Genomic DNA, 19,827 nt, shown 5'->3' on the forward strand with positions numbered 1-19,827 from the left:
GGTCTTCCTAGATGGTTTCCTGCTTCTAATATATTTGAAGAACTTCTCCTTGTTGGTTTTTATTTTTACAGTAATGTGTTCCTCAAAGTCTTTTCTTTTTTTAAAGCATCCCTTACTGTCTGTTTGCACTTTTTAGGCCACAGTTTGTGTTCCTTTTCATTCTCTTCATCTGGACAAGACTTCAGTTATTTGAGGGAAACCTTCTTGCCTCTAATAGCTTCTCTCACTCTACTTGTTAATCATGCCAGTGTCCTCTTGTCTCTTATGGTACTTTTCCTGGATCTGTGGTATACATTCCAGCTGAGTATCTAATAGCGTGTTTGGAGCTAAAAGCGTTTTGGAGTGATTTGACCCTCTTGACTTTCCGTTTCAAGATTTCTTTTTTAAAAAAACACACCAGTCTCCTCATTTGTTGGGATACTTCAGTCAGTAGAGCGTGAGACTCTTAAATCTATGATTTTCCTCTCTCAAAATCAGATGTGACCGTGTTGGATTTTCTAGGCAATTGGCTATTTACATGTTTATTTAATATAACAGGACTATGGCGTCCGCTCCCAATTGGCTCAACAATGCTCCATCTTGCACCAGGCCCTGGGTGCCGCTCCAAGATGGGTTTCTCTGAAATGCTACCAGTTCCATGTGCAGGGCCAGACAGAGAGGCTCAGCTTTGTGGTCTCAATATCGAAATGAGACGATGATGTCAGGAGGAGGGGTTTGGATTCATAGGCACTGGGGAACATTATGGGGCAAGCTCGGCCTGTAGTTGAATGTTCATGAAGTTATTTACTTATTTATTTATTTATTTATTTAACAAACTGATATGGAAATGTGGAAAATTGAACCAAAGATTGGAAAAATGGGGGGGGGACCCCTGAAATTGAATGATTCACACTAGGTGCAAATTTGCGATGGGTGGAGTAGCCAGACCATAGGTTGAATGATTGGTTAATGACACTCAGTTACTACAGAACGGAAATAGGCCCGAAAGCTTATTATGTCTGCCAGCAGTTGATTTAATTAAAACAGCATCTTTCTCCACAGAGATTCTTACACCCACAAGCACTTGCCACTCTTTCTCGCAATAGATAAATAATTAGTTCGCTGTACCGAAAACCTCACAACTTAGACATTGCCAACTCAGTGGTTACATCAGTTAATTAATGTCTATTGATAGACATTGCATCATGGTAAGGAACACATGATGTCCTCTGCTGCTGAATAAGTCATAGCTTTACCTTTCAAGACAGAATAGACTAAATGTAGCCACATAGGCGTTTTTGTTGTTGTTGTTGGCATTTGTCTGTCTCAAGAGACAATGGAATGCACTCCCAGGAGTGTAGTCAAACCGCAGGAGGATAACTGCGCCTGAGACTAGCTGCAGAGGCTAATAATTCAACTTGTTGTTTGACTCCCACAAAGAGCTGATTCACACCCCTAGCAGATAGTACTGAGATGATGGACCAGTGGTCTGACTTGGTTCAAGGCAACTTCCTACATTCCTGAAAAAAGTGTGTTCTGCCTGTAAAAATGGTTGATTCCCACTCATCCAGACAAGCTTGGCGCCCATTCCAAGTCTCTTTTGTCAGCTCTGAAGTGGCTGCTTGCTTCTGCTCATCAATCTAAACCTGAAGGAAGCCTTGGCTGGTCTTGCAGTTGGCACAGATTCTTCTAGGTGATTCATGAGGACCGAAGTGCCTCGGCACACAAGCCACAAATTGAATTTCGCCAGCTCTTCCCTGCTGCCAGTTAGGAGACAAAACAAAGAGTTGCTATTTCCACCCCTGTCCTCCTCATGATCCCTTTGTTCTATCTGAAAGCTCAAGACCCATGCTCTGATGCTGCAGATGTGTGCTGGAAATGTTTACTGCTGCTCTTCAAGCAACTTGGAGAAATACCAAACACTGGTGTTGGATAATTTCCAGGTATTTGTGAAATCACGTGGAGCTGGACTCAGGAAGAGCGCACTGCTGTCCACATTCCCACCAAGATGGCGCAAGAGAGAAGTGTGTCCTGGGGAAAAAGGAGAAGAAATCACTAAGGCACTTGTGGTCTGTGGATAATCAGGTAGAGTAAGGACTCCTCACCTTCTGGAGAAGCAGGTGCCACTCTGCCAGGGAGCTGACAAGGAGAACAGGTCATTCGCAGATCAGAGAAAGGCAGTGAAATGCTGGCTAACTTACAGTTCGTTTCTTTATTAAGGAAGCAGAACAGAGAACACACAGATTTGCTCCTGTCTAGATGAAGCATTTGCCTGAAGTCACTTGTAACTCCCTATCCCTCTGTGTCAGGCCCCTTCCTCTGTCTACAGCAGGGTCCCCAAACTAAGGTCCACGGGCCGGATAAGGCCAGAGGGACTTGTTTATCCGGCCCGCGGCAACCCCTGCCGCCTGCTGCCGCCACCCACTCTTACCGGTGCTGTGCTGCGCAGCTGCCCAGGTCCGGGTCAGTGGAGCACTGGAAATAGCTTGTGCACATGTGTTATTTGCTCATGCACAAGTGTTATTTCCAGTGCACATCCGAGTTAAAGGAGGCCCATGCACATGTGCACAAGCTATTTCCGGTGCTCCTCTGACCCGGAAGTGCGCCAGAATTAGCTTGTGCGCACGCATATGGGCACGCGCTCCCCCGCCCTCCGGCCCGCTTCACGATCAGCGCTGGAGACACCGGCCCGAGGCGTGGTAAGTTCGCTGACCCCTGGTCTACAGCAAGCCCCAAGGGACCCTTTCTGTTTCTAAAGGTAAAGGGACCCCTGACCATTAGGTCTAGTCGTGACCGACTCTGGGGTTGTGGCACTCATCTCGCTTTATTGGCTGAGGGAGCCGCTGTACAGCTTGCAGGTCATGTGGCCAGCATGATTAAGCCACTTCTGGCGAACCAGAGCAGTGCACGGAAACGCCGTTTACCTTCCCGCCAGAGCGGTACCTATTTATCTACTTGCACTTTGACGTGCTTTTGATCTGCTAGGTTGGCAGGAGCAGGGACCGAGCAACGGGAGTTCACCCCGTCGCGGGGATTTGAACCGCCAACCTTCTGATCGGCAAGTCCCAGGCTCTGTGGTTTAACCCACAGCGCCACCCGCGTCCCTCACTTCTGTTTCTACCTGGCCCTTTATTCGGTAACATGCCATAGACGGCTTGTTCTGGGAGTGGGGAGGGGGCTTGCAGGCTGTCAGCAGAGAAGCTGTCAGAGTGGCTCTGTGGTGGAACTGCCAAGTCTGATTCCTCTCTCTGCCCTGTGCTGGGGCAGCTGCCTGTTTCCTCCTCTTCATCATCTTTCAAGCTCCCAGTCTCCAGTGCTTCCCAGCTCTTCCCTTCTTCTGGGGTGTGGCTGGTTTCTCACCTCCAGGATCCAGGAGTCAAATCCTCTCCCTCTGTACTTTCCCTGGGGGGCTCTTGGTCAGGCAGTTGTCACCATTCTCCCTCATCCATCCAGTCCCTGACACACCCAGTGGCAGTCACTTCTGCATTATGTAGGAGCTGCCCTATACTATGTCAGATAAATCAGTCCATTTACCTTGGTTTCATCTTCTCTGACTGGCAGCAGTTCTCCGGGACTTCAGACAGGTGTGTCTCCGAGCCTTACCTAGCAATGCTGGGGATTATACCTGGGAGCTTTTCCATGCAAAACAGATGCTCTACCACAACTGAGTCTTCTTGCTCAGTTCCAATAGCATGAGCTCAGCATCTCCCACACTGGACGTTCCCCTGTAAACATAACCACAATTTATTGGTTGCCAAGAGTGGACCCTTACCCTCGTATCAGTTCTGAGTGGATGAGAGGTACACAGAGGTGCTAAGATAGGGTTGCCATATTTCAAAAAGTGAAAATCCGGGGACACACACACATGGTTTGTGAGCTCTTTTTAATGAAATTCACCAAAATCTACATTTCCGCCATACACCTGGATTTCCCCCGACATTTCAGCGATTTCCGCCTGGACGTTCTTTACAAGGGCTGAATATTGGCTATGTCCAAGAAATTCTGGACTTTTGGCAACCCTAGCTAAGACCTTCTTTCTATGAGCGAACATGAAGGTGGCTGATGAAGGTGCCTTTTTCCATTTTGAGGGGGCGGCTGAATGTGGTGGGGGCACACCCATGCCCTTTTGTGGTCCAGTCACCTTTTCTGCTCTTTTAGATGTGGCAGCCATTTTGTGTTACGCCATGTCCCCACAGCAGCCATTTTTTGACTGGCATCTGCAGCACTTCAGCAAAACTTCGAATGTGCCCACATGCCCAAAAAAGTTGGCAGCCCCTCTCCTTGAGGGCCACAGGTTCCCCATCCCTGGTGATAAGATGAATGATAAAAAATATATATAAGGAAATAAATACAATCACCCACATACACACTCACACCCCTTTACAATGGTACCTCAGGTTAAGTACCGGGTACTTAATTCGTTCCGGAGGTCTGTTCTTAACCTGAAACTTTTCTTAACCTGAAGCACCACTAATGGGGCCTCCTGCTGCTGCCGCACTGCCGGAGCACAATTTCTGCTCTCATCCTGAAGCAAAGTTGTTAACCCAAGGTACTATTTCTGGGTTAGCGGAGTCTGTAACCTGAAGCGTATGTAACCCGAGGTACCACTGTACTTGTATTTCTAAATAGTTGTTCTCTTTTGCAGGACTCTAGAGGAGGCTCACACCTTAAAACCAGCTACTTCTTTTATTGTCTTCTTTTGGATGTAGAACCCCTCCTCAATGTGTTGGGCGAGATACACATCAGGGTGTATTGACGCTGAAAAGAATAAATCCCTCTGACTGTGTTACTTTGGGCTTGAAATTGCATTGTGCGACATCATCATCAGTGGATATCCTCTACAAAGCTACATCCCTGAATGTGGATGCCTATTTGGATAGATGAACTACTTATCTTAATATACATGTTGCAATTAGGATGGATGGATAATTCTTATCGTTACAGTGAACTGACATTCCCCCCCCTTTCTGTTATATTTGCTATAAAAATCTGTCTGTCTGTCTGTCTGTATAAATGTACTGACCTAGATCCCAGCTTCAATTTCTGCACCTTTAGCCTGAAGGGCACAGTTAGAGCAGATTAGGCATGTGTCAATATGGTGTCTGCAAATTGGCTCCCACAAGAACTGAGCTGCTCATTGTTCCCAGCTAACACTGTCTAATAATAATCCATTTTCTCCCCATTTCGGAATAGCGAGCTGCATTTGCATTCAAAATGATTTTAACAAATACAGCACAAGGAGGCAGCGCCTGGTGCAAAATGAACTGGGAATCGTTTCACGCATTTGGGGTTGTTAACAAAGTGAGCCAGCCTGCCTATTGGATGCCATCTGTCTGGTTATTGACAGCCCTGTCAAGGAAGGGGAGGGAGAAGATCTTGAGAGAGTTGGCAGCTGCCCAGCTTGCCTCCGTTCTGCTTTCTAGTGTTTCCATAACAGATGTTCTGCCACATGCCCGGGGTTGCTGCAGAAGAGTTGATGTGTGCACTCAAAAATAGGTGATTTTCTTTTAAGGCACAAGAGATGGTCTCTCGCCTTCTGCAAGGCAGGTTTCGAAGATAGGAGTGCGTCTGTGGGAGAGAATCCTGCCTTCACTTTTATTTTTATTTCTCTCAGAGATGGGGGGAGATTTGGAAGCAAGGCATGGTTGCCCACCTGGTTGAATTCTTGCACGCAGGCAGCACTGTTTGTTGCGAGCAAGACCTTCTTGTTTGATTCCAGGGGAGGCTGGTCCAAGAAGGGCACTGCCCGCCCGACCTCACTCTGCCCCCAACTGCCTGCGTTCTTACCTGCAACCAGCCCAGAGGGTGGTACTGGTTGTCAGCTTCCTCCTCCTAAGTCTCAGTCTCGCCTCTGTATAACTCAGCAGTACAAGAGGATGAGGGCAAAACTAGAATTAGCTGGGTCTCCCTGCCTTCCATCCTGCTCACCCTCAAAATTCCCTCTTGCCAATGCCTGTTGGTTGATTGTAGAAGGAAGTTCCCTCCAGGGCCTGTTTGAGACATTTACTTCCTGAGGCAAAGGATAAGAATGCACCTTCCTCTTTTAGAGGTGATATCTGGTGCCCTAGTGATGTATGGAAGTGAGAGCTGGAACATAAAGAAGGCTGATCGCCGAAGAATTGATGCTTTTGAATTATGGTGCTGGAGGAGACTCTTGAGAGTCCCATGGACTGCAAGAAGATCAAACCTATCCATTCTGAAGGAAATCAGCCCTGAGTGCTCACTGGAAGGACAGAACCTGAAGCTGAGGCTCCAATACTTTGGCCACCTCATGAGAAGAGAAGACTCCCTGGAAAAGACCCTGATGTTGGGAAAGATGGAGGGCACAAGGAGAAGGGGACGACAGAGGACGGGGTGGTTGGACAGTGTTCTCGAAGCTATCAGCATGAGTTTGACCAAACTGCGGGAGGCAGTGGAAGACAGGAGGGCCTGGCGTGCTCTGGTCCATGGGGTCACAAAGAGTCGGACACGACTAAACAACTAAACAACAACAACAACATCTGGTGCCTAAGATTAGGGGGCCTGGCACATGTGTGTGACGTCATGCACATGACGCACGGCGCACGCATGGTGTCGCATTGTCGGGAGGAGCCTGAGTACAGAGCCCAGCGCGGCTTCCTCTCTCACACTCAAGAGGAGCCAACCACTGACCCATTCCATGCTCAGCTTCCTTTGTCCCCTCAACATTGACGGGGCCTGGCCCCTGCCAGCAGATTTTGAGGGGGCCCAACACACCTCTGCCCCTACGAGTTGGTGTGCCTGCCCTCTTTCCACATACAGAAGTGAACTGGATGAGTAGTTGAATCTTACTGTAACATTGATGACAGTCAACATCCTCAGGGCATCAGGTCAACTTATGGGTGGCAGACCAAGCTGCTTGACAGCCAGAACAACTCGGTCCTCCTCTGACAGAGGTGAGGAGCAAGGGAGGGACTGCTGAGGGGGTTGGCACTGCTGCCCTCCAGCCACAAAAAAACTCCACACCCACTCCAACATTTGTCATGTCAGGCAGTCACTTCACTCTGTCTAATGGTAGAGCTGGTCTTGGCTTCTTCACAGAAGGAAGAGGCTTCTTGGGCAGAAATAAGTTGAGCACTGCCTATTTTGCGATGCTGGGGGTGTCTTTTGCCGCCAGGACATCTCCCACGATTCCCTGGAGGCAAAAGATGTTGCCAGCATCTCTAGGCTGCCATCACTTTACTTCAGGGATGGGGAACCTCAGGCCTTTGCGGAGGCCAACTGCAACCTTTCACCAGTCAGCCCCCTCTCCTCAAGCCACATCCCTCACCAGCCCTGATTTGCACCCTCCCAGAGTGTTTTTGCCTGGATGGAATGTGCCCTTGAACTAATGATAATAAGTGCAGAAGCTAGCACACTGTACAACAAAGGTAAAATTTGCATCTCAGCAGGGAATGCTGCCCTTGAGCTGAAAAAGGTCCTCCACTCATTTGATTTAATGAGTCCTGGACAAATGTCCAGGAAGGAGGAGAAACCCAGCAGGCCTCACCTGTTTCAAGAGAGCCCTCCTCACCTGCCTGCTATATAGACTCCTTTGTACCAAGGTGAGGTTTTCGTTTAGGGGATGGGGTAATGAGCAGTGTAGGTGATTGGTTATTTCTGCAAATAATAATAATAATAATAATAATAATAATAATAATAATAATAATGGGGTGGAGAAGGCATCAGGGAGAGAGGAATGAAGAACCCCCTCATGTTCTGATTGCCTATGGAGCACCAGCAACTGAAAATGGGGAGAGGTGAATTAGGGAAGGTTTGATGAATCATGGAAGGACACTGGACCCTCATCCAGCCCTCTGGAACCAGTTACCAACTAATATTAGACAGTTGCGCAGCATCATGATGCTTAGATGCCTACTGAAGACGTTGAAGAAGTTTCTTCCTGAGGTGTGACCCAATCATTTATGAACGGCGAATTGCACATCTGTGGGAATGGCTTTATTTTTACAATTTGTGTGAAATTTTAGCTAATTGTTATCCTGTTGTGCCCAGGCTATGAAATGGTTTATCAATTTGTAATACTACTACTACTACTACTACTACTACTACTACTACTACTACTAATGCCTGAATTGGGAGTTGGATGGGGTCTGGTTCACTTCGGAATGCCTCCAAATAATCCTTATTTATTAATTTTCCCTTTTTATTTTGGAGGAGGGAACAGCATGTCATCGTCTGAGGCAATACGACGAGAACTTGAGAAAGTTTGTCCACTGCTAATTCTGTATTCTGCACTTCCCCCTTCCCCAGCCTGACCTAAATCCTCATGCCTCTCCCCTCCAAATCTCCATGCACATTCTACCTTAGGAGAGCCAGGGATCCATTTTGACATCCCTTCTGCATTCACCACTCGCCCTGGTCTTTCCGAATCTGATGTTATCCACCCAGATGCTAACAACAACAGCAAGATACCGCAAAGAACTTGTAATTGTGTAGTGTGCGACTGTTTGTTTGTTGCATTTTGTATTATTACCTCCTGCTTCGCGTAATCCCAACAAGTGATGTCGTTCATTCTGCTTCTGTGTAATTCAAGCAAGGTGTGAAGACATTTCAGCAAGCACAGACGGTGCTTTTTAGTTCCTTAAAAAAAAGAAAAAAGCGATTGCTTCCCTTTGGTCCTTCTGTCTGTCAAGCTTCGTTGGCTGTCAATGAGGTGGCAGAACAGAGTTATCATCTGCCTGCAGCAAGACCTGTTACCGCTGATAGGCGAAGGGATTTCTTTCCCCCCTGTAGCAATAAAATGGAGACAGACAGAGAGGCAAATTCAAGCATGCAACATACAACAGCCTATATATCTTCTTAGCAAAAGCAGTCTGTGTGCACTTTCTGTTTCAGGAACTTGGACGTTCAAAATGCTTAACAGGATTATCTTGTAGAGGGTGTGTGGGTGTGTGAACAGGATGACAACGGGGCATCGTTTAGATAAATCCTCTACTTCCCAAGGATGATTTTGGTGAGGCAAATTCTGTGCTGTGGAAAGAAAGATGCTCCCCCCCCGCAAAAAAATAACAAAAATGATGCTGTGGAGTAATTAGTTTGGGAAGAACCATAGCTCAGTGCTAGAGCAAGTGTTTTGCATGTAGAAGATCCTGGATTCAATCTCCACCATCTTCAGATAGGGCAGGGAAATAATAATAATAATAATAATAATAATAATAATAATAATAATAGCACAACCTTGATGGCAGAAAGTGAGGAGGAATTAAAGAACCTTTTAATGAGGGTGAAAGAGGAGAGCGCAAAATATGGTCTGAAGCTCAACATCAAAATAACTAAGATCATGGCCACTGGTCCCATCACCTCCTGGCAAATAGAAGGGGAAGAAATGGAGGCAGTGAGAGATTTTACTTTCTTGGGCTCCATGATCACTGCAGATGGTGACAGCAGTCACAAAATTAAAAGACGCCTGCTTCTTGGGAGAAAATCAATGACAAACCTAGACAGCCTCTTAAAAAGCAGAGACATCACCTTGCCAACAAAAGTCCATATAGTTAAAGCTATGGTTTTCCCCGTAGTGATGTACGGAAGTGAGAGCTGGACCATAAAGAAGGCTGATCGCCAAAGAATTGATGCTTTTGAATTATGGTGCTGGAGGAGACTCTTGAGAGTCCCATGGACTGCAAGAAGATCAAACCTATCCATTCTGAAGGAAATCAGCCCTGAGTGCTCACTGGAAGGACAGATCCTGAAGCTGAGGCTCCAATACTTTGGACCATAAAGAGCTAGATGGATCAATGGTCTGATTCAGTACAGGGCAGCTTGTGAAGGTCTATCATGAAGTTGCTGGTCACGTCGCCTGAGATATGTCTGCAGGCAGAAAGAACAAAGATCCTCAGCATCGCCTTCTAATAGATTCTGGCCACAAACAAATCACACTCACCCTCCACATGCAAGTCACCCATGATAATACTGAATGTTTGAGTTTCACCCCTCTAATCATATTTTTAAACCAGTCTGTGTAGTAAATAGATCCGTTAAATAATAAGTAAGTCAAGGAAAATAAAATAAATATTTGAGAAGAGGAAGGAGAGTTTGGATTTGATATCCCACTTTATTACTACCCTAAGAAGTCTCAAATCAGCTAAGAATCTCCTCCCCCCCCCACAACAAACATTCTGTGAGGTGAGTGAAGCTGAGAGACTTCAGAGAAGTGTGACTAGCCCAAGGTCACCCATTAGCTGCATGTGGAGGAGCGGGGAAGCGAACCCCGTTCACCAGATTATGAGTCCACTGCTCCTAACCACTACACCACACGGGCTCTCAATCTTAAGGAGCTTAAGATAGTGCACAAGGTTCCTCCGCTCCCACATCACTACAACCCTGTGAGGTAGGTTACACTGCGGGTAGTGACCATCTCAGGCCATCCTGGGACTTTCATCGCTAAACAAGGATTTGAATCCAGATCCTCAAAGCGTGGGACCCCAGTGGCATTTAGCAATTATGTTCATGTCTTCTGAACCATAGGTCAGCGGTCTTTTGTAGAGAGGCTTTTGATGTTTTATATCTTCATTGTAAGAAACACACCAAGCTCATGCAGCGATGTGGGGTGATTAACTGGTGCTGTGGTGCTAGACAAGGAATGGTAAATGGTTCACTGCTACGGATGCAGACATCTGCCACCCAGCAGCAAACATCACTCTCTTTTTGCAGATGACCAAATGTTAAAATTGCAGGTAAGGAATAAAAGTTTAATGCCTGTGAAATGATTGGGAACGCTGGAACAGATGAAGCATATGGTATATATAATTCCAAGTGATAAAAAGATAAGCACCGCAAAGTATTTATGATTATGGAAGGAGGCTATAGTCCTGAAATCTGTCATATATAAACTAAACCAGAAAATGAGCTTTGAATCCGATCGCAGGCAACAATCATACCAGGGATTGCACTGAACAAATGAGAACCACTGTTTATAACAGTTCAGGAGCATTTCGTGAAATTAAAGGGAATGCAATTGTGGTTTAACTGATCTGTGACAGAAAGCAGAAAAGGTGCACTCTTGTCTACTATGAGAATATCAGATAGTGAGACTTGTGAATGCCAAACAGAACACAGACACACAGGTGCACAAGTATTTGTGCATAGGTACACACTTATGTGTGCAGGCATGCAAACACATTCACACTCATACAGAACCCTCGTTGTAGTTGAGGATACATGACTGCAAACATTCCACTTGCTTAGTCAATCTCAATATCCACACTGATTCCGATACTGTCTGAAGGCTGTCAATCACCTCCAAGTGACAATTCTGACTTAAAGGGCAAAATAAAAAGGGTCTGCATACTTGCATATGCCATATTTCACATGTATGTGCAGGCTCAGTTATGTAGACATATTAGCTGCTGCAAGAAGCCTCCTAGCTCTTAGCCACATCAGAACAAAGTGACAGGATTATTTATAAAGACACAGTTCTCCCCGCCCCAAGCCATTCAGCAAAGACATAGAACAATACATATATATATTTTAAAAAACCCATTCTTACCTTTTGGATCAGAGGCAGGTGCCAACGGTTCAGGCCCCTACATGTGGTTAACCAGCATATTAGGACACAGACCATGCTCTCCGCCTGCAGGTGATGCTTGTGATGTAGATACTGGACCACTTTTTGACAGCTGATAGTCTGGGAGAGAGGCTGGAGTTATTTAGCATCTTTGCATTCACGGCAAGTCAGACCGTGCAGCGGGAGCATCTATATTTAATTTGGCAGTCGCTCTGGATGACCTCAAAGGCTTTTTCATTTTCTTGCTCTGCTTCTCTCTCTCTCTCTCTCTCTCTCTCTCTCTCTCTCTCTCTCTCTCTCTCTCTCTGCCTTCGTCTTCATTGCTTAGCAACAATCAAGGGTGAACTTGCTCTTAAGCCAAGCACCACTACAGATATGGCTCCGATCTCTGCCGGCTGAGTGCCTCCTAGTCAACCTTTCCTTTTTGCGTCTCCCACCGCTTGGCATTTCCCTCCACCCTTTCCTGTCTTGCTCTTCCACTCAGGCAGAAGTTTTCACTCTTTCCCCCCTCCCAATTTCAAACACATTGCAGTAGATGGGGAGGCAGCTTCTAAAGCAAATGGCAAGGCGGTGGTGGAGCAAGGAGTTTTATTGGATGCCAATAGCCCTGATGCGGCTAGGAGAATGCAAGGTTGGACTGCACAATTGAGTAACAGCCAGGAAGGGGGGCCAGGAAGTGGTTAACCCCTGCTTTTCCTTGAAATTAATTCCTGGACTTAATAAGAGCCCATATAATTAGGACTATCAATGACAACAAGTCATGATGGCTATGCTTGGCCTCCACGGTAGGAGGCAGTAATGCTTCAAAATATTGCTTGCTAGAAACCACAGGAGGGGAGAGTACTCCTATGCTCAAATCCTGCTTGTGGGTTTCCCTCAAGCATCTGGTTGGCCACTGTGAGAACAGAATGCTGACTGCATGGACCTTTGGCCTGGTATGTCCCACAGAGGAACTTACGGTCTTCAAACAAAAACATCTTGGAGATCCCGGACCACAGAGAGGTTAGGCTGGCCTCAACTAGAGCCAGGGCTTTTTCAGCTGTGGCTCCGATCTGGTGGAATGCTCTGTCACAAGAGACTAGGGCCCTGTGGGACTTGACATCTTTCCGCAGGGCCTGCAAGACAGAGCTGTTCCACCAGGCCTTTGGCCAGGGCACAGCCTGACTCCCTCCTTTGGCAATCTTCACAGAACTCTAGCCCAGTGGTTGCCATCAATTTGATTTGAATTAATTTTATAATGAAATGATTTTAGAATGTTGTACTATTTTATTGTTGTTAGCTGCCCTGAGCCCGGCTTTGGCTGGGGAGGGCGGGATATAAATAAAATTTATTATTATTATTATCCAGCAGGCTCTTCATAGGCAGGGCTGTCTTACCCATAGGTGCTAAGGGTGTGGGGCACCCGGGCGCCGGGCTCTCAGGGGCGCCAGGCCGAGAGTCCGGGGCCTGAGAGTTGAGCCAGGGAAGAGCCTGCCCGTCGGTCAGAGTGCCGCGGCAGGATCTTCTGCTGCGGGCGGCTCTGCGCCACGAGTTTGGGGACGACCAAGCCAGTGAGATGCTGAGGCGGCCGGCCAGCTCTGCCCTCCTGCGCACCTGGGACTGGGCAACCTGGGGTGGGTGGGAGCTGGGCAGATCTTTGCACCCTGGCGCTGCATATGCTTAAGACAGCCCTGTTCGTATGTTGCTATGTGCATTAACAAATCTGCTGCCTTGTAGGAGTGCTGGCTACTTGGGCTCCTGCAAATACACCAATAATTGCAAAAGTCGTTATCACTTCCCAGTGATCCGTCCTCTATGAGAAATTGGAACACACAAGGATCTCTTGCGCCAGAACTTCTCAATGCTCAGAGAACATGCCCCTGCATTAGACTTCTTTTAACCTGCCATTTAACGTGGAAGACCTTGCGAGAACAATCTGATGGCCTCTCGACAGCGGTACTTAGAACAATCACCTGTGCGAACCCACATTGTTTTGAAGCCCATTCAAAGTTGCCTAAAGGAGCTGCCTGTCAAGTTCATTCAGTCGCTAAGCTGGATTTCATTGAACAGCTAATTCTCTCCCACTCTCTTTTCTCCCGGCCACCTAATGGATCAAGCAAGTTCAAGTGGAGATAAATGGATACAAGAGGCTAGCAAATAACTAAGCATCACAGCATCCTCTGCTGATACGCTTAGCTGAGGTTTTAGCTCCTAAACCTTGCAAAATCCAGCACCCTGCCGCCCCTCCTAAGGATTAAGAACAGGCTGTAAACTAGCTATACTCCTGATTCTCAAGAGAATCAAAATGATAAGAAATAGCGACAGGCAATGAATGTGTTTTAAATGCATATATACATAAAATGTGGCCGTTCCAACCTGAACAACCTTTGCTTGTATCCCACTGCCTCTTGCACTGAGTATCCCCTTATGTCTAAGCCACTTGTGCATTAAAAAAAAGCTATTATGTGCAACATTTAATGCAAAAAGTATTGTATTATATTATAAGCCTCCTTTTGAGCATGATCTGCATGATCACCCCACCCACCTGTTCTCGATGTTAGAGCCTCAGGACCGAAAATGAATTTTCCCCTCCCAACCTCCCATATTTCCCACAGGGGTGGGGTGGGATGGAGGAAGGTTTACTTATGTATATGACACCTACAATAATGCATTTAATAATATGTATAATTAGCTATAATTGTGTTTTTAGCAGAAAATGCAATTTTGGGGGGCTGCGATCTTGCATGGTGCCCTAAAACACGCATTTTGGGGCACCATGTCCCCCAGCCTGCTTTTTTGGGGGGGAGGGGGAAACTGTGGTGCAAAACCACGCAAGATCACAGCAACCAAAATGGCCGCCGTGCTCTTGTGATAGAAAACAGGAAGATGGCATTGGGGAAGATGGCGTCCCAGATTTTGGCTTCAAATTATGTTTGTGTGTGTTATGTATTTCACACGTACATGCAGGAATTTCACAAGGTGGAGTTTGGTGGGTATCTTTAGGTACTTTTAAGATGAAAGGTGAGACCCAAGACTTGTCTTCCAGGTTGTAGGACCTGTTGGCTGGGTAAGAATCACCTTTGGGGCTAACCTGTGACCCCGACTCGGAGTTATGGGGCCCTGAAAGGGGATGGGGGAGGAAGACCTCCCTACCCACCCTGAGGTGTGTGTTTGACAGGGGCGGGGGTGAAGTTAAAGCCACCCACTTTTATGTGCTAAAGTTAGCTAGGTTCCTGCACAGGCACCCAGCAAAGAAATTGCATGAAACTAAATATATGTGGCTCCATGTTTTACCCAAGCTCGCCCTGTGTTACACTCCTTTATTTCATGGCTGCAGTCAGAACTACAGCTGTCATTAGACCCAATTTGCATGCATGATTTGCTTCTCGAAGCATCAACGGCTGAATTTATCTGGAGACAGGAAGGTCAGAAAAGTTTAATTGATTGTATAATGCAATTTAAAAAGACTGGCAGGGAATCTCGGGCAATTTTGGGACAGCTGCCTGCCAAACCTAAAACGCACAGCAGCTGCGACAGCAGTGGGATTATGATGAGCTACACACACACATTTGCAATATCATGCAAAAAGGGATTGGGCAGGCACTTGAAAATGGGCAGCAAAAAGTATGCAGGGGTTCCCAAACACATGGAGTTGGACTTAATGCTAGTCCTAGACAGAGCAAACCATTGAAGCTATCTTAGGTTCATTAATTTCACTGGGTCTACTCTGAGTTGGATTACCATTGGGTACAACTCCATGTAACTGGGGCAAAATACTTGACCATTTTCAGCCTGGATCCTGGCCTGGTTATGGGGGCTTAGATTGACTTTGGAGGACAGTAGTTCTAGGGCAGGAATGGGTACCTCAGGCTTGGGGGCTAAACTTCAAGGTAAGGTCTCTCTGCCTGGCCCTCAAGACTCTCTCCAGTAAGGTGGCTACCCATCTCCTGTCCCATTTGGGCTTCAAACAGGACAGCTTTCTCCCATACTCGTGCTTGGCCAACCCAAAATGGTGGTTGCGTTGCTGTTGGTGCAGCTGATGAGGAGCCTGGCCCGGTCGGTGTGAGTGACAATAGAGAGAAGGGGGAAGGAACAACCTCCTTTCCCTCTGTCAGGCTCCAGGGAATCGGCTTAGTAAATAAGAAGAGATCAAATGAAAGGAACGTCTTACCAGTTAGATTCTTTAATAATCACAGTGAGAAAACAAACACCATGTCCACTAGAAATGGTGGTGCTCCCAATTAAGGCTCACTCTCCCCCTCCATCTCTATTAATCTACATCACTCCTACATCTTGTAATCTGAGTTTGTACCTTCTGCGCTTTCTGTTCTAACGTTTTCTGAGCTCTCTGTGTCTTTGGAGATGGGGGATGGGTGCTGTCCAGAGACTGTGAATCTGTTAACACACTCTGTCTTCCAGTGTCACTTCTCCTAGCTGTTCCCCATCCAGTATTTCCCAGCTTCTGCCTTCTGAACTAGGCCCCTCTGCAAACCACTGTTCCAAATCTACACTGTCCTCCTGCTCCTGGGAAGATTCAGGATCAGGAGGAGGGGGTGGCTCCCACCATTCTTCCTCAGTGCAGCCCTCCTCAGCACGGTCCCTGACACCCTCCCTCACCCCTCTTTCCTTTCTCCTCGCTGGTAGTCCTCCTCAGCCACTGCCTGCCAGTCTAGCACGGTGCATTGCTGCTCGGCCCTCTCCGCCACCCCGATCTGACCTCTCCTCCTCCTCTGTGCTCAAGTCTCTTCCGATGCAAACATGGCAAGAGGCTGGACCTGTGGCTTAAGTTGCCTATGGGAGCCGACGTCTACCCCTGTCCCCTGCCTGTCCCGTATTTTGCCTGACCAAATGTGGCAACCTTAGATACAGAGCTGGCCTTACTTGTGCACAGCCTTCTCAATTCAGGCCCCTGGCTTGCACCCAAACCAGACTGGATCAAGCCCTGAATCCATTCAGGGGGTGGGACTAATGTTTCAGGGATGCGGGTGGCACTGTGGTCTAAACCACTGAGCCTCTTGGGCTTGCCGATCAGAAGGTGAGCTGTTCAAATCCCCACAATGGAGTGAGCCCCCGTTGCTCTGTCCCAGCTCCTGCCAATCTAGCAGTTTGAAAGCATGCCAGTGCAAGTAGATAAATAGGTACCGCTGTGGCGGGAAGGTAAACGGTGTTTCCGTGCACTCTGGCTTCTGTCCCGGTGTCCCGTTGTGCCAGAAGCAGTTTAGTCATGTTGGCCACATGACCCGGAAAGCTGTCTGTGGACAAACGCCGGCTCCCTCGGCCTGAAAGTGAGATGAGCGCCACAACCCCATAGTCGCCTTTGACTGGACTTAATCGTCCAGCGGTCCTTTACCTGTACCTTACTAATGTTTCATTAGAATTTTAACCCCCAACTAAACATATGGTTGGGAGGGGGAAGAAGGAGGTGCTGCATCTCTTCCCCTGTCCCCCTCCTGACCGAGGGCAGGAGCATTCAATCCTACCGAATGCTGCTTTGTTAGTGTGTTCCTGGGCATTGCCCAACTGCAGGCCAATTCCACCCCACACTGGAAAATATTCTTAAATGCTGTCTATATTCTGACTGAGCCCTACACAGGAAGGCCTGACCACGGGCCCTGTAAAAATGCCTGCTTTCCATCCCCAACAAGGCTCCCTTTCACAAGCCACCTTCCCCCCACATTCTTACGCAAATAGTTCTATTTTAATAGCCAAAACCCATATAGCCCCCCAAAATAAAACAGATCCGCAATGTTTTAGGAAATGTAAAACTAATTGCTTTCCTTGTTCCTTACGAGGTTGCCAGGCCTTTTGTGTACTTAAAGCCCCGTTGGAATCAACCCACAGAAGAACACTCCTTTGTGGTATGTAAAATGAGGTGAAGGGAGATTGCTGCTGGGTTTATTATTACTGTTATTATTATTATTATTAAAGCAGGGCCCTCGCTGCCACCACCACCTAGCTCCAACTTCTTAAACACTTAAGTAAATATATTAGTTTGGCTCACCTCTGGGGATTGGGTTGGACAAGAGAAGCATTCTCTGCTGGTTAGAGTCTGATAATCCCACTTATGCTGAGACGGCAAAGGTAATAAAGCCAATGTTAATGGTGACTTCAGCGAGAACTGGGGTGTGCCTGCACTATGATGTGCCTGGCGATTTCCCCAGTCCAGTGTAAACTCTTTTGCACTTAAGCACTTCTGCACTTAACCAAATGGTCCTTGTTCACCTCATCTTGTTCCCCCTACTCAGCGGCATTGCAACGGGGGGCAGGGGGGGTGCGCCCCGGGTTCCATGCCTGCGGGGGTGATAGAAGTCAGCCCACAGGGGCTCACGGCAGCGCAAGCAGCCACCGCAGCTGCATGTGGAGGATCTTCCGTTCGTGGCTGCAGCTGCGAGCAGAGGCTCCTGGCACCATCTGTACGGCGCCACCAGCAAACCTATGTACAGCGCATGTGTGGTGTCGCTACATACGGTGCATGCGTCATACGTAGTGCCGCTGCACCTGCACCCTATGTAGCGACACCAGCCCTGGGTGTCACGACGCCTTCCTTCACCCCTGCCCCTACCATGAATGCAAGCGCCCCCTCTTTGTGTAGTGGGCATTTCCTCTTTGGCTCCGGCTCTGAGAGACATGCAGAGAGCTCTGGTCCTGCAGCTTGACTCTCTCTATGGCTTAATATCAGGGTGGGTAAAAATTGATGATTTTTTTGATTTAAATTGGATTTTTTTAAAATTTAAATTGGATTTTTAAAATAAAATGCTTTTGAAGGAAAAATCTTTCTGAAGGTAGTTTTCTATTTAAGTTACAGTATAGTCCATAGGCTATTCATCAGCAAATAAGGATTTGTTTTAAGTTTTTCATGTGTGCTAAAATTCAGTCTAAGCTGCCTTCTTCTTCTTCTTCTTCTTCTTCTTCTTCTTCTTCTTCTTCTTCTTCTTCTTCTTCTTCTTCTTCTTCTTAAAATTGTTTAGCCACATCAGTTTACAAACATGGATACATATGCTATAATGTTATTGTTTTAGTTAAATAAATTGTTTAAATTGTTATTAAGGAAATGATTATTTTTCTCCTTCCAATAAAGTACAGCATAAAAGTTGTCCAAATATAAACAGTTAACTTATTAAAACTCACAATAATTTCATAATTATCTGTCTATGTATTTCTAAGAATATAACCAAATCAGTAATTTTTGATAGAACTGTAAAAACTGCTCTGAAAAACTATTATTTCAAAAATGAAACCTTCCTCTGGTTGTAAATATTAAGGTTATACCAGCAAGAATGAGTCTTTCTGTAAAAAAAATGATTCAAATCAAGTCTTACTGACTAGTGATTTAAATCATGATTTAAATCGCGATTTAAATTGATTTGATTTAAATCAAATCCACCTTGCTTAAAATGAACTGGACTAGATTCCTAGAGAGGAAAGGGATTTGGGGAGATGGGGAGGGGTCCTCCAGGGCAAAAACGCCTCTCTCCAAAGCCTCTTCCTGCCTGGCTTCTCATGTGGGTGGGAAATTTCAAAGGGTGGCTGTATATTGGTCCATATATTGTTTCAGAAAGCACAAGTGGTGTAGGTTGCCTTTAAATTGGAATTAAATTTCTCGCCCATTCCTACACAGACCTGACGCTATTATCTCCAGGGTCAAAGCAAAAGCAGAGTTTTTTCCAGAGCTCTCCCAATTAGCACAGCACCTCTGGATTTCTGCCATCCTAGGGTAGCTGCTTACCTCACCATCCCACCTTATAAAGAAGGCAATGGTTTAAATACATCAGCATCCCTCCTAATCCCCCCTGAGAGCTTTCCCTCTACCCTTCAGCAATATTCCAGTTTATAGTTGGTTTCTGCTTGAATTCTGCTCACCTAGCGTGGAAGTGTTTTCTGAAGTAAGCTGATAACCAATCCGGCCCCCTAAAGGAAAAACACATCACAAGACTTACTCCAGCGCATCTCCCCATTTCTCTTCTTTGATTCCTAAGTGTTAAAGCTGTCTTGTCTCTCCTGGTGGTTAATAGGCCGATCCTGACACCAGGAGAAGAAACCAGTTTAATCTGGTCCATTGCATTAGTAAGTGGTTAAAGGAGCAGGGTGATGGAGGAATGCATGGGTCAAATGAAGATTTGGACCTGCTTGTAAGAAGATGAAAAATACTGTAATGTAAAACAATGAAGCAGACATCAGCCTTGGGCCAGTTTGTTCCCTAAAACAAATCTTTTCCAAAAGAAGTAATCCTAGAAAGTTGTCTTATACTGAATCGGACCATTGGACCATCTAGTTCAGTGCTGCCTCCAGAGACCATCAGCAGCTCTCTGGAAACATTCCCTTACCTGGAGATGCTGGGAATTGCATTT

General features: G+C 46.6%; 1 long non-coding RNA gene across 1 annotated transcript; it reads right to left on the minus strand.

Moving 5' to 3' along the window:
• Positions 1–403: 403 nt before the first annotated feature.
• LOC310749758 lies at positions 404–12,065 on the minus strand. Its single transcript, XR_014541746.1, has 4 exons — positions 11,483–12,065; positions 8,471–8,724; positions 3,514–3,704; positions 404–2,010 (listed from the first exon to the last, which is right to left on the minus strand). It is a non-coding gene; the product is annotated as an uncharacterized lncRNA (long non-coding RNA).
• Between the last annotated feature and the right edge of the window lie 7,762 nt (positions 12,066–19,827).

Source organism: Podarcis filfolensis, assembly GCF_964270895.1.
Source record: "Podarcis filfolensis genome assembly, chromosome: 14".
Classification (NCBI taxonomy): domain Eukaryota; kingdom Metazoa; phylum Chordata; class Lepidosauria; order Squamata; family Lacertidae; genus Podarcis; species Podarcis filfolensis.